Raw genomic sequence first — 16,693 nt, forward strand, 5'->3', positions numbered from 1 at the left:
AGCTCTGATATACAATGAAATTGTGCTTAAGTCTCAAAACGCAGATGGCCCAATAGCTTAGTCCAGACGTACATAAACTATGTCAGAGAATATATTTATGTGTTATTTATTATTTATTTATATTAATTATGATTGTAATAATTTATTCACTTATGTTATTTATGCTTGCTTAGATAATAATTTTAATTTGTTTTAACTTAATTAGATTCCCCTAAAGATAAACCAATTCATGTTAATTTACTTTTTATATGATTTTCTACCTTTACTTAGGCATTTGGTAAACTTTACTTTTTTTATACATGTATATTATTTTCAATATTTAAATTTGATCATTTTTTTTCCAAAAAAAAAATAATTTTAAAGTCTTCGTTTCCTTTTAAATTAATATTTTTAAAAGTTAGTCAAATAATTTTCAAATCGTCAGATAACCGCGCGTTAGCGGCCACTTGGAATGCTTAACACCTTCTTAAAGTGGAAATAAGAACTTCGTACCTTTTTCTCTGAATTTTTAAGACTTAAATCTGTTAGGATCTTTTAAATTAAGTTTTCTTAATTTCTTTAAAAAATTAAGTGGCGACTCCTCTTTTTTTCTAAAATTGATTTTTTCTCTATAAAGTTAAAATTAATTTTAAATTATCTATTACCGACATAACAGAAATGGCGACTCCGCTGGGAATTTAATAGGTTCTAATCATTAGACTTGATTGTTTATTTGACTAACTATTTGAGTTTGTAATAATTAGTTATTCTTGATTTCCATAATTGTACAATTATGTGTTTAATTTACATATTAAACTGTCATTTGCATTTCATGGCATCTTCTTATTGAATGTATAGTATATTAAAGAACGGTTTTGCAGAACCGCAGCCGGGTTTTTTATACTTGACCCTTTTTCGGAATGATTGATAATTTATTGATACACCATGCGTCCAATGGTTGTCGTAAGTTCTAGCCTGAGTTTTCTGCTTGGGTTACCAGTCTTGCAAAAGCCACTCTTAGTCAACCTAGTGAAGAGCATTACCCAAATTCTGATTTAGCGCATTGGCCTAAGATGACCTAGTACCCAAGGCATATTGGGCCCATTAGAAAAACCACCTTGAGTCCAAAATGGCCCTCGGCCTAAATAGACGATTATACCTATATGTTTAAATTTGAAAGTTGTAGGCGCCATTTGACAAACCATTGTCCCTCGGGGTTGGAAGTTTATTTTAGTAGATTAGTCTAGTCAAAGAAGGATCTTCACAAGCTGCTACTTCATTCAAAAGGCGTTGGCGTTTGGAGATGTCAAGAATGAAAGATTTTCCACGAACCCTTAGTTTAGGATTGTACCCCTGCTTAGGATCAATTATTTGTATCCCATTTTTCTGTTATGTATCTCCATTCAGTTTATTCATAAATCTTGTATAAATATGGTTTTTTTTGGGGGGGGGCAATGGAATGTTTCAAATAACGTTGTACATCCTTCAAATCGTTAGGCCTATCCTTGGCGCAAAAAGATTACATATCTGGTTAGGATACGCAATAATTATTTATGTGTTATATGTTATAACTGTTTTTGTGAATATGTTGCTTCATTTGGAGACATGCTATTCCATTCTTTTAGAATTTTTTCTAGACCTTCATAGGCATAAATATTGAGTAACTATCGACAGTGCGTCCAAATACTCCACGAGTCTTTAATTTCCCAACAAAATTCGAACTTACTCTCAAATGATAAACCTTGCTCTCTCATCAAAAAAAGAGGATTGATGTTTCATTTTTAAAAAGAAATAAAAATAAAAAAATTCAAGTTGGTCGAACTACGTAGGACCTGAATTCTCCTTTGTGAGATACGTAGGCAGTCTTTCAAGGCTTGGTCCTATCTTTGAAGTTTTCAGTTTTTTCTCATTCTTTCAAAGAAATTGAGAACTTCTTCTGCATCTAAGAAGAATGAGGGTACAAAAGTTGAAGAGCAAGAAATCCGTGATTCAACACAAGTCGGTCTTTCTCACACATCAATCATAAAATTAAAAATGGGTCAATTTCAGTCCATTTAGTCTTTCTTCACCCATGAATTAGTTTGTCTTCAAACAAAGCAACATTTATATGTTTAGTTATTTGTGTGATATTTTATATTAATTATTACAAACACGGACTAATACTTTAGCTTTTGAGTTATTCTTCTTTTTCAGGGATAGACTGATTTGTGTTGGAAATCAAACTTGATTACTTCTCAAAGATCGAGGGTTCACAAAGTTGATTCTTTTTTTTCTATGTAGAGGCTGTTATCAAAGGACATCATGCGATAAATGATTGGATCTCAATTTTTAGAGGTTAACACCCTCTTCCTAACTAAGAAGTTTTCTTTGTACGCAGGAGAGACGACATTATTTCAAGAGAGAGAATCACGGCAATCCCAAATCTACTACAACATTCAACCACAAACTTTAACCCTTATCTCTTTCAATTCTTTAATCTAAGAAAAATCATAACCCTTTATCTTATGGATCTTGCGGGGACAAAGAGTTCATGGGAAATAATGATGATCTTAAATTTCACAAAACACCAATACACAGCCTGAAAGATAAATCGGGGGAGTCTTTGACTATGAAGTCTTACTCGTATATCTTGTTACTTATTTTTTTTATAATGGCCCGCTTTCACACTTTTCTCATATCTTTGAAGGAAAACTGTCCCCGACAATAGTCGGGGATGGTTAAAATAATGTATGATTCTCGTGAATAGTTAGAAGAATTCAAGTCATAAGAGACAATCACCAAAAAGAACACAACAAGTAATTTATGCAGGAAATTGGAAGAACACACCAATGTATAATCTTTGAGAAATATCTGAAAAAATAATACAACGATAGGTGTCCTCACCGATGGTTGAGAGTACACAAAACGTGTTGGTGTAAATAGGCAAAAGACACTCTCCAACTGAAGATGTCAACGAGCACTAGACTTACGAGATGTCACTCTGAGTTTGTCTAAATCTTTAAATTATTTTATATATCATATCCGCAAGAACTACGCACACCTGATTCTCATCTCAATAAGATACGTAGGCAGTCCTTCTTGGGTTCGGTATTTCTTTTTCAAAATAAAATAAAATAAAATAATAATAATAATAATAATAATAAATTATGTACATATTTTAAAGAGTCATATCTTTTTGATTGGGACGAATATAGTTAGGAGCATGCAAAATATTTGGTATGATGAAAAAAATTGGCTTTGTGGTAAACCATAGTTTCTGTTGGTATCTTTCATTTGTACTTTTGTGATGCTTGAAAATTCTCTTGCGGCATTCAAGGTAAGAATAAAACCAACCTCATGGCTTCATGTACATTGTGTGGTGAGCTTTAGACTAAAATTTAATTGCATCGCACTGTTGATCTAGAACTTGGCCTAAATGTTTGTTGAAACGAAATCCTGAGTTATGTTTGGTTTGAGAAAGGATTGTAGGCCTATTTTTTACCCGATTGTGCCTTTCAAAGCCTACCAAATAGCATTAATCCCTAGTTTTCCCACTTTGAGCCTAAAGCCTTTTCTTTGGACAACCACATCTTATCCCTTTTCCTTCTGAGTGCTTACATGCACTATCCCTCTCTTGGCCCAACCTCCTTGAGCGCACCGAAAACGTGCAAATTATAGAAGAAGATCCAACTTCGAAATTGCCAAAGGAAAAAGACGTAAAGTCTCCAAAGTCAAGAAAGCAAAGACGACTTTCAAAAAAAAAGAAGAAAGAAAGAAAAAAAACTCCTACAAGGTCGATGTAAGACAAAAAGGAAATTACTCCAACAAAAGAGGAGAAACCTCAAAAGCAAGGAGTGAAAAGAGAAAAGCTCTAACAAATAAGGACTCAAAGAAGTCAAGACAAAAGTAACAGGTGAAAAGAGAAAAAGCTCTAAAATAAAGACTCAAAAAGAAGTCAAAATCTAAGAAGGAGATAACAAAGAGGGTCGGGCGCCAAAAGGTGTATCAATCATCAAAAGCACAAATTCAGTGTGACGCTCAAGGAGAGATTAAATCATTTTTATCCCAAATAAATATCCCACCCGTCCCTAAGCCTACATTACAAGCCAATAAACAAGACCTACATGATCTCATTCCAAATATTCTCACATTAGTGGAGACTTACATGCAGGCCAAGCATATGGTATCACAGTTGCATGATTTGAACTTTCTTGAGAGTGTGAGTGCACTTTGCAAAATGTTGGTACCAATTATAGTCAAAATTTGACTATGTCTTTACATTCTCTAAAAAATACATTTGTCCTTTGAAATTGGATGGTTTACTCTAAATAATGTGACATTAGGATAATCCCATCGAGGTGAGATGCCTAGTTTACTTCATTGGATCATCCATATCAAATGGGTGGAATATCTCGTGCTTTTAAGCTGTAAATATTGCAAGTAATACATTTTTTCATATCATTATGCTCATATTGCACATGTGTCTACTGATGATCTTGTCTCAGATTTTGCAGTACTCATCATCTACAGGATTGGAACTATATTTAACCTGATTCCTGCACCAATAGGATATGTAGGCGCCACAATGGCTCGGTCATGTTCCCCATAAGATTTTCATTTCTCCCTTACAATGAAAAGTGGGACAGAATTTTTGAGAAGATCTCAAAAATTCACAAGAAGATACTATCTCCAGCAAGTCAAGATTGGAGATCATGTTAATATATGAAACTAGGACAGAATTTTTGAGAAGATCTCAAAAATTCCACAAGAATGTCAAAATCCTTTTTCAACAGCTCGACATTTGTCAAGAGATCTAACTGGGATAAAATTTTTGAGGAAGATCTCAAAAATTCCGTCAAGAATTGTCAGAAGTTCGAAGTCAATTTCAAATGATCTCCAACATTGCTAGAATAGAGTGAACACAAATTCAAGATGCGAGCCACCGAGGCCTCGTATAAACTTCTATCAAAGACATTAGTCCCAATGAACATAAATTGTTCAAAAAAATATAACATGTCAAATCATCCAAGAGGAAGACATTTGCATTTTCATTTGTCAAGAGGGTTATTGCATTTTCATTTGCCAAGAGGGCCATTGCATATTCATTTGCCAAGAGGGCCATTGCATATTTATTTGCCAAGAGGGCCATTGCATTTTCATTTGCCAAGAGGGCCATTGCATTTTCATTTGCCAAGAGGGTCATTACATATTCATTTGCCAAGAGGGCCATTGCATATTCATTTGCGCCAAGAGGGCCATTGCATATTCATTTGCCAAGGGACATTGCATATTTATTTGCCAAAAGGGCCATTGCATTTTCATTTGCTAAGAGTGCCATTTCATTTTCATTTACCAAGAGGGCCATTGCATAATTATTTGCCAAGAGGTCCATTGCATTTTCATTTTCCAAGAGGGTCATTGCATTTTTATTTGCCAAGAGGGTCATTGCATATTTATTTGTCAAGAGGGCCATTGCATATTTATTTGTCAAGAGGGCCATTGCATTTTTATTTTTCAAGAGGGTTATTGCATTTTTATTTGCCAAGAGGGCCATTGTATATTCATTGCCAAAAGTGACATTACATTTTTATTTGTCAAGAGGGTCATTGCATTTTCATTTGTCAAGAGAGCCATTGCATTTTTATTTGCCAAGAGGGCCATTAAATATTCATATGCAAAGAGGGCCATTGTATATTTATTTGTCAAGAGGGCCATTGCATTTTCATTTGCCAAGAGAGCCATTGCATTTTCATTTGTCAAGAGCGCCATTGCATATTCATTGCTAAGAGGGCCATTGCATTTTCATTTACCAAGAGGGCCATTTGTAATGACCCTGAAGGTCATTTTTTTGGAATTTTTGTAAAATGACCATTGTACCCCTCCCTTTAGATGCTCCGAGTCATTTCTAATTGTTTCCGGGTGTTGATTTTTAGAAAATCCCATGAAAAGTTAAGTCCTTAGAAATTTTGAGTTTCATAAGCTTTAAGTATTAAAAAGTAGTATTTGGGGTCAATTGGAGCTACGGGTCTCGAAATAAAATTCTGTCGATTCCAGCAGCTCCGAAATGTCGAAATAGGCTTAGGAGACTTTACGGAATCAGTTTTGGAGTTGTAACAAAGATTTGAGGCCTTGAGTTGAGAATTTGAGGAACTTTAAGTCAAGGTGTGACTTTGGTCAACTTTTAGAGTTCTGATACTCAGAATAGAATTACGACGTCTCCGTTGGATTTGAGAGATGGATTTTGGTCTAGAAAAAGTGTTGGTTGAATTTTTAGAGGTCCCGAGTCCATTTTGGTATTTTGAAGGCCTAAGTTGGTTTAGTTGCAACTTTTTGAGTTTTGGGTCAACGAAATCTCGAATTCAAATTATGATGGTTCCATCAGCTCTGGAATGAACAAATTAGGCTAGTGGCACTATTGGAATGATTATCGAGGCAATCGATACGAGTTTGGGGTCATTTGGCACTTTTGACTTTGAAACCTAGTCTATGGTTGACTTTGGTCAATATTCTTGGAAAATGCGCTCGAATAAAAATTCTGACAACGCGATTAGTTCCGGGATGTTGATTTTGGTCTAGAACGACCCTTCATTTATTTTTTTAGGCTTCCAAACTAATATCGAGGCCCGTTGTGGAATGAGGCTTAAAATGGCTCTTGTGTGTGGAACCCACTTTTTAATAAAATGATCTCTTATGGGAATTCTTAATACGCTATTGAGTCTGGAATGTCGAATTTAGTGGGGTAGCATATCTGGTTTATTTTTATCGAATTCCGAACGAATTTCGAACATCCCGTCGGAGATTTTGGAAAAAATCCAAAATCAACAGCAGCATAGCAGCAACAGTAGCAAGGCATTTTTGGGGTTTTTTTCCAACTTTAAAATCCCATAACTTGAGTTATATAACTCCAAATTGGGTGATTCAAAAGGCAAACTTGTGAGATTGTTCACGGAGAATGCATTGGAGAGATTGAAAACTGATTTGGAGCATTCGATTTAGGTAAAAATCATGATTTTATTCGCAGCAGTGTCCATTTTCGGAATGAATTTTTGAAGAACTTTGACAAGTTATTTCTTGACCTATATAAATCCGATTTGGGTGATTCCAGAGGCTATATTGCGTGGCATTTTGAGGAGAACATCGTCGAAGTTTCAGAATCTGATTTTGCCACGTTGTTCGAGGTAATAAATTGATATTTTTACTGCAGATTTAGTAATTTTCAGAATCAAATTTTGTTGAATTTTGGAAGAGTGTAACTTGGTCAATATAACTCCGTTTTGAGTGATTCTTGAGGCTAAATTGTGGGGGGTTTTGTAAGGAACGTCATGGTGTAATTTGTTTTTTGATTTGAAGAGTTGTTTTTTAGAAATTGATGCGTAAAGAGGCTGTCTTGTTTGTTTTCTTAGTTTGAAAATGTGGGAATTGATTGTTTGATCGTCTTGCATAATTTTCCACCCCAAATTGTGTTATAAATCTGATTTGTGAGCTTGGGGTGACGTTTAGAACCTATTTTGGGGGTCAAATCCAGAATTTCATAAGTGGGTCCCACATTTTTCGTTTTAGACTCCAAAATTGGTCCGTCTTCAAAAATTATGAAATTAGTGTCTAAACGACCGTATTGACGCTGTGGTTCTATTTTTGACATCTTAGAAACATTCCGAGGTAGTTCAGAATGGAAAGGCTCCGACACAGTGATTTGGAGCCCGCGTGTTTAGCCTAAAGGTAGGCTACGGTTTTACCTTCTCTTTAGATTGAGCTGGAATGTGTGAAAGCATGTTGAAATAGTTCGAATTTGGGTTGGGTAGTTTGATTGTATATCTTAGGTGGTAGAAATCATATTTTAGGCTTATTATCGGGTTTTCGGATATTTAGAAGAATGTGTATCTTGTCGTTATTTGTTGGTATTATAAAGAGAGTTGAATGAGCATGTTGTTGATACTGTGGGTATGTTGGCCTTAGTATAGGATGTAAACTTGATTTAGATGTCCCGGCATCGTTCCGATGGACTTAGATCCTTGTAGAATGGTGTAGCGGGCTAGTGCCTAGTAGTTTGGCCTTAGCAGCAACAGTAGCAAGGCATTTTTGGGTTTTTTTTCCAACTTTAAAACCCCATAACTTGAGTTATATAACTCCAAATTGGGTGATTCAAAAGGAAAACTTATGAGATTTTTCATGGAGAACGCATTGGAGATTGAAAATTGATTTGGGGCATTCGATTTAGATAAAAATCATGATTTTATTCGCAGCAGTGTCCATTTTCGGAATGAATTTTTGAAGAACTTTGACAAGTTATTTCTTGACCTATATAAATCCGATTTGCATGATTCCAGAGGCTATCTTGCGTGGAATTTTGAGGAGAACATCGTGGAAGTTTCAGAATCTGATTTTGGCATGTTGTTCAAGGAAATAAATTGATATTTTTACTGCAGATTTAGTAATTTTTGGAATCAAATTTTGTTGAATTTTGGAAGAGTGTAACTTGGTCAATATAACTCCGTTTTGAGTGATTCTTAAGACTAAATTGTGGGGTGTTTTGCAAGGAATGTCATGGTGTAATTTTTTTTGATTGGAAGAGTTTCGTTTTTGAGAAATTGATGCATAAAGAGGCTGCCTTGTTTGTTTTTTTAGTTTGAAAATGTGGGAATTGATTGTTTGATCTTCTTGCATAATTTTCCACCCCGAATTGTGTTATAAATCTGATTTATGAGCTTGGAGTGACGTTTAGAACCTATTTTGGGGGTCAAATCCAGAATTTCATATGTGGGTCCCACATTTTTCGTTTTAGACTCTAAAATTGGTCTGTCTCTAAAAATTATGAAATTAGTGTCTAAACGGCCGTATTGACGCCGTGGTTCTATTTTTGATAGCTTGGAAACATTCCGAGGTAGTTCGTAAGGGAAAATCTCCAGCACAGTGATTTAGAGCCCGCGTGTTTAGCCTAGAGGTAGGCTACAGTTTTACCTTATCTTTAGATTGAGCTGGAATGTGTGAAAGCATATTGAAATAGTTGGAATTTAGATTGGGTAGTTTGATTGTATATCTTAGGTGGTAGAAATCATGCTTTAGGCTTATTATCAGGTTTTAGAATATTTAAAAGCATGTGTATCTTGTCGTTATTTGTTGGTATTATAAAGAGAGTTGAATGAGCATGTTGTTGATACTGTGGGGTATGTTGGCCTTAGTATAGGATGTAAACTTGCTTTAGATGTCCTAGCGTCATTCTGATGGACTTAGATCATTGTAGAATGGTGTAGCGGGCTAGTGCCTGGTAGTTTGGCCTTAGTTAGGCATTACCCTTGATCTTAAGAATATCTTCATCCATAAATTGTTACAATCGTGACTTTCGTGATGCATCGGCAATATTAGATTTCATGATCATTGCACTGGGCTCCGGTTCCATTTTTGGTGGTATAGTAGTTGACTTATTTGGGAAAACATTTTTGGTACTATTGTATTCTAGCTGGGAAGTAGAATGTTTGGCATCATGGGATAAATTATTTGTGAGCATCCGGGTATCCAGTCTCAGCCTCGATCATACCAATGTATTACGATGAGCATCCGGGTACCCAGGCCCGGCCTCGACCACACTTATGTATTATGGCAAGCATCCGGGTACCCAATCCCGGCCTTGGCCACTTTGAACATTCGGGTGAGCATCTGGATCCCAGTCCTGGCCTCGACCCCTAAGTCACCACTAGATCGATTGACTCTTAGACATTCTGGGTTTGGAAATGATATAGTACTTCGGCTCCTAACATCGCAGATTCTTGGTTCCTAGCCTTGGTAGTTGTAGCTATTTTGTGTACTCGGTGGGATTATGGGGGCTCGTCCGAGTTTTTATTTAACTTGCGCACGAGTGTCCCGGTTGGGCTTATGGGGGCCTAGTTGGGTATAGTTAGCTGTAGTTCTCATAGATAGTACTCTTTTCCCTTTTGATGCTTATGTTGACTCCTATTTAGGCTATTCTTCTTTTTCATATTATTTTTACCTTTTCTGCTCAGTCGGCCTATGATGCCTACTAGGTACCTGTTGTTTTGGTACTCATACTATACTCTACATCTACTTTCGAGATGTAGGACCGAGTACCAGCTATCGTCGTGGATAAATTGAGCTTGTTACAGTCAACTTCGGAGACTAGGGTGAGTACTTGGCGTTTTTGGACCATTCCTGTCTCCTTCAGCATGGATGGCCCATCTTTTGCCTTCTGAGACTAGCCAGTTGTTATATATATTTTCAGTCCACTTTCGGGACTTGTACTCATATTTTATTTTATAGCATCTCTATACTTGTGACTTCTAGGTTCTGGGAGGGATCTTTAGTTGTTTAAAACATGTTTTGGTTTACTTCCACATATTCATTCTATTTACTTTTATAATTCGATACTCTTACTTAGTTTCTGCCCTCACACCCATTACTTGAAGTTCCGAATTGATGGGATGGCTTACCTACTAAGGAATTGGGTCGTGATAGGTTGGTATCAGAGCCTCAGGTTTATTGGTCTCACTTGTACAGAGCTAACATCTAGTAGAGTCTCACGGATAGGTGCGGAGACATCCATAACTTATCTTCGGGAGGCTACATGATGTCATTAGGAACATTCTCTATGTTGTATCATTTCGTGCAGCATTATGTCTTATTGATTTTGTGAAATCTCATTTGTTCCACTCTTTCGCAGGAATGGTTCATTTGTGCGGTACCACCAGTCATGATAACGTACTAAGGCCTGGCATTCCTAGAGGTTGTCCTCGTAGGATAGGTAGGGGAGCAGCACCAACTCTCGACCCAGAGATAGAGCCGGAGATGGTAGAGGAGCATCAGGATGCTCCTATTCCTACTTAGCTAGAGGGACCACTACCACCAGCACAACCTCTAGCTACACCAGTTATGACCCCAGCACTACAGGCAGCGATTGTGCAGCTTCTCATGGCTATTGGAGTTGTACCACAGGCCCCGATCCCAGTATTGGGCATACCAGCACCGTGGGATCTACCCGTTCAGCCGGCACCTAAGGTTCAACTACCTCCACCAATTGTTGTACCCCTGCTAGTAGTTCCAGGGGGTATAATGTCATTACAGGATTAGAAGATGTTAGGGGTATTTCAGAGGCTGTTTCCCCCGATATTTTCTGGAGCTACTGGTGAGGATACCATAGAGTTCTTGACTACCAGTCAAGAGCAGCTCCATTCCTTGGGTCTTGTGGAGTCTAGAGGCACTGACTTCACTGCTCACCAGTTCAGAGGGGCAGCCAGACAGTGGTGGTGCTCTTATTTATAGTCCAGACCAGCTGGGTCACCACTATTGAGATGGGCCTAGTTCTCAGAGGCTTACTTGGCTTGATACATCCCTAGGAGTGTTAGAGGCCGACTTCGGGATCAGTTTACTCGGTTGGAGCAGGCCACATGAAGATTACAGAGTACGAGGCTAGATTTCATCAGCTTTCCCGACATGCCACTATAATTCTACCTACTGAAGAGGAGTGAGTATGATGTTTTGTGTGTGGATTGAGACCTTACTTGAGGTTGGGGACCGAGCACCTTGTTTCTGCGTGCCACTCTTTTCTGTATGTGGTGGATCATGCCTGCACGATTAAAATTATTCATCGCCAGGCCTAAGGAGGCAGCGATAAGAGACCCAGGCATTAGGGTAGCTTCAGTGGGTCCTATTCTAGAGGCCATGATAGTTATGACAGGCCTCGCCAGCGATTCCAGCGGGATAGGTACCAGCAGGTCAGTCCAGCCGGCTGATTCAGGTCGCCCTGCCAGCAGTTAAGGGTAGTCAGCCCCGTTAGGAGGGTTCCACCACAGGGTAGAGCTCGAGGGGATCAGTTCCGCTTTCTTCCTACCACGGACGAGTTATCATGGGTCACTCAGTTTCAGGATATTTTGATTGTGGCTCACTAGAGCACTGGGCTAGGGAGTGTCCCAACCGGGCTAGACCATTGGTAGTAGCACCACCTCCACTAGGAGATATAGATCGGGGTCACGGCCGTGGCGATGGTCAGCAAAGTATTCGGGGAGGTTCCTAGGGAGGCAGGTCAGGTGGTAGGATGAATGTTTATGGCAGAGGCTGATAGGGCCACTTCTATGCTGCTCCGGCGAGGGCATAGGCTGAGGCATCAGATGATGTTATCACAGGTACTATCCTTCTTAAATGTGTAATAGACTATCTATTTGTAATTTGTTTTACTCTTTATTCCACCTAGTTATCACCTATTGTAAGGGGAGAGTCTCCCTTGTTTATTACTTCAGTAGAAATAATAACACAATGCTAGAAGTAAAAGATAGAGTAGGAGTGCCCTCTTGTGTGGAAGCCTTGTGCAGGTACTCTACACATCTGCACCCTCCAAGAATAAGAACTTCCACCTATCACAACACTCAAGAGCATACAACAACAACAACCCAGACCAGCAACACAACATCACACACATGGATCCACACTCAACAGCCATCAAAAAGGAAGCTTAAGTTCCAATTCTGTTTACTGTTGGGTGTCTCATTGTTTAGGTATCATGCAACTTTGAGCCATGTGGTGGTGTTGCAGTAGCTGAACCTAGAATTCATGCAACACCTACCATCTACATACATACAACAACTCCACAACAGCACATAGAGCAACTACAGTACATCAACAGCAGGTGGAGGCTCATTCAACTCTAGGAGTTCCCTTCTTGTTGGTTTTAATTTTGCAGGAACAATGTTTAAGGACCAACAACCCACCATAGACCTGCATCAACTCAACAACATCAATTGCAAAGGCTTCATTACATCAGTAGAAGTGAATGCCACTAATCATCATCAGCAGCAACCTAACAGCAACAGCAGAAGCCAGAGGCAACCACCAACACTCAATAAATACATCATGAAACACCAAAAGAACTCTAAATTGGGCAAGATTACAACAAATACACCTCCTGTAGAGCCCAAGAAGTTTCAACTCAAATGGATAAGTAGAGATGTTAGTCGAGCAACCTTGAAAAGGTTGGCCGACTTAAGTCTCATGATGGAGCAAGTCTCAATTTGGAACTTCCAACTTGTGGAAAAGTCCTCCAAAAGTTGCAGGACAACAGAAAATACAGTAATTGCAAAGCCCAAGAAGTTTCAACTCCAACGAACAATCGAAGACGTTAGTCGAGCGACCTTGAAAAAGTTAGCTGATTTAAGGTTTGTGCATGTTTGTTTTTGGTCTTGCTGGCTTGGTTCTATGCATTTGCAGATAGCTGGAGGTACACTAAAGCATGTAACACTTGGAGACATGTTCACAAGCCACAACATACAACAACTCCAACAACATGCAGCATACAAGGAGAAACTACATGCCCAAAATGGACATTCAGAACTACAGCACAGTTTTTGTTGTGCAGAAGTCTTGGAGGTACTTTTCCTCTGGTTCTTTTACTTGTGCAGGTACAATACACAATTGAAATCTCCAATAACAAGGTCTCCAGTATACAACAACTCACTAGAACATAAAGCAACATCAACACATACCTGCAACAGATGGGCTACAGCAGCAGCAACAGCAATACTATATTTTTGTTCCCTGTTGTGTGTCTCTTTGTGCAGGTACAACTGCTTCAACACCAGTAAGAACATGAGGAGCTACAGTCTCAACAATTGGTCCATCCACAGCAACTATACCTTAACCACAGCAACTTGGGGATTTCCATTTCTGTTTGTGCCTATTGGTTTTTTGTTTGGTTGGCTTGGTTTTATGCATTTGCAGGTAGCTGGAGATACATTAAATCAAGTAACATTTGTGGATACAAGACACAATACACAACACCTCTAACAATATGCAGCACCCAAGGAGATTGCAGACTTGCAGGAATCAGCAGAATTACAACTCTTAATGGGGCTCTCTATTGTAGGATACCTCCTACAATGCATGCAAGTAATAAAGAAACCAACTAGAGCTCCATTACAAACTGTCTTCTGTTGGCTACTACAATCACAGCAATACTGGAGTACAACAACCTGGAAGCCCTCAAGATCATGCACACTGCTACTGCAAGATGCTACTTACTTGTTGAGATGCAATCTAGGGACACAAAATGCAGCCAAGCACTTGGACATCCCAGCTGCATCTCCAATATTATGGATGCACTGCTTCAGTATTTATGCCTCATTAGTTTTTCATTGCAGTTGGATCTCTAAGCAGTAGTTCAGCCACAGCTGCACCACTTACATCCGCTACATACAGCAACTCAGGACCATATCATCCTCAACAACAACTCCAAAGATGCTGACTGATACAGCTCAAAAGCTGCTGACTGTTACACTTCCTTCCATTTTTCATCCTCCATAGCTGCTATAATCATGATCTTGAAGTTGATGCATCCTTCCATCTGGACTCACTTGGTACGACAAGACGAGAAAGGGCAAAGATGAAAAGAGCTTCTTCACCCCATGCGAGATAGAAGGTTCATATACTTGTTCTTCTTCAATTTAGCTATGTATGGTACGTAGCATAGTTGAATAGGACTAGTGTAGGTTACTTTCTTGTCTTCTCATGGAAGGGGAGAGTCTCCCTTATTTATGATTTCTTAGTCGACTTGTATCGGGAGGAGTCCTCTTATAGGTTTACTGCTTTCTAGTTATAGATAGCTCCTTTTGCTATGGGGATGAGTTAGCCGACCTTAATAGGTTAGCCAACTTATGAACCAACATAGGATCGGAGGTAAGGTTTATGTCTCTCTCCTTGTATTTTTCTATTTTATTTTTATGTTAAGACTTGGGGGTGATGCTCAACCCCTGACTGTGCACGAGAGGTGAGAGCCTCATGTAGGGTCTGTTCCCATAAAAAAAACTGGTACTATCCTTATTTGTCAGCAGACTGCTTCAGCTTTATTTGATCTAGGTTCCACGTATTCCTATGTGTCTATATATTTTGCTCCGTATTTGGGTATTCCTTATGAGTCACTTGAGGTCCCGTTACATATTTCGACCCTGATAGGGGATTCTTTAGTAGTGGATCAGGTTTGTAAATCCTGTGTGGTGACTATTCAGGGGCATGAGACTTAGGTAGATCTTATTTTACTTAATATGCTGGACTTCGATGTTATTCTAGGCATGGATTGGCTATCCCCTCATCATGCGGTTTTGGACTGTTATGCCAAGATCGTTACATTAGCCATGCCTCGTATTCCCCCGGTCTTGTGGCAGGGTATTTATAGTCGCTCATCGACTGGGATTATATCCTTTATGCAGGCCCAACGGCTAATTGCGTCCGGGTGCTTGGCGTACTTAGCATATGTCCATGATGTGTCCAGCGAGACCCCTACTATTGATTCAGTTCTTGTGGTTAGGGAGTATACTGATGTCTTCCCTACTGACCTACCTGGTCTACCCCAGAAAGAGATATTGACTTTTCCATATAGTTGGAGTCGGGAACTAAGCTTATTTCTATACCACCTTATCGTATGGACCCTATAGATATCAAGGAGCTCAGCGTGCAGCTTGAGGATCTTCTAGGTAAGGGATTTATTCGCCCTAGTATGTCTTCATGGGGTGCGCCTATCTTATTTGTTAAGAAAAAGGATGGGTCTATGCGGATGTGTGTTGATTACAGGTAGCTAAACAAGGTGACGGTGAAAAACCATTACCCCTTGCCTCGTATCGATGATCTATTCGATCATCTTCAAGGTGCGATTGTGTTTTCTAAGATTGACTTGAGGTCTGGCTACTATCAGTTGTAGATTAGAGCAGACGACATTCCTAAGACTGCTTTTCCAACTCGCTATGGACACTATGAGTTTCTTGTGATGTCTTTTCGGCTAACCAATGCCCCCGTGGCTTTTATGGACCTTATGACTCGAGTATTTAGACCTTATCTTGACTCTTTCGTGATTGTATTCATCGATGACATACTGGTATACTCGCGGAGTAGGGAGAAGCACGAGCAGCACTTGAGGGTTGTGCTCCAGACTTTGAGAGATCAGTAGCTTTATGCTAAATTCTTAAAATGCGAGTTTTGGTTGGAGTCCGTGGCATTTCTAGGACATGTGATATCTATAGAGGGTATCAGAATGGATCCGACGAAGATTGAGGTTATTCGTGGTTGGGCTAGGCCCACATCTATTATGGAGATTCAGAGTTTCATTAGATTGGCTGGGTATTATAGATGATTCATTGAGGGTTTCTCTACCATTGCAGACCCATTGACCCTTTTGACCCGCCAAGATGTTCCCTTTGTGTGGTCCGAGGAGTGTGAGATGAGCTTTCGAAAGCTTAAGGAATTGCTTACCACCGCTCCTGTTCTAACTCTACCAGTTGAGGGAGAGATCTTTTCGGTATATTATGACGCTTCTGGTGTAGGTCTTGGGTGTGTACTGATGCAGCGTGGCTGAGTTATTTCTTATGCTTACAGAAAGTTGAGAGTGCACGAGCGCAACTACCCCACCCATGACTTGGAACTGGCGGTGGTAGTTTTTGCGCTTAAGATGTGGAGGCACTACTTATACGGAGTCCATTGAGAGATATATATAGATCACCGCAGCTTACAGTACATTATGAGTCAAAAAGATCTTAATTCTAGACAGCGGCATTGGATTGAGCTACTGGCCGATTATGACATCTCTATTCTTTACCACTCGGGCAAGGCAAATGTAGTAGCGGACGCCTTGAGCTGGAAGACGGGAAGTATGGGTAGTTTAGCTTACTTGTCTGTTGCGGAGTGACCCCTAGCCTTAGATATCCAATATTTGGCTAATCGGATGGTCAGGTTGGAAATCTCATATTCC

The sequence above is a fragment of the Solanum dulcamara genome, chromosome 3 (genome assembly GCF_947179165.1).
Source record: "Solanum dulcamara chromosome 3, daSolDulc1.2, whole genome shotgun sequence".
Taxonomy (NCBI): Eukaryota; Viridiplantae; Streptophyta; class Magnoliopsida; order Solanales; family Solanaceae; genus Solanum; species Solanum dulcamara.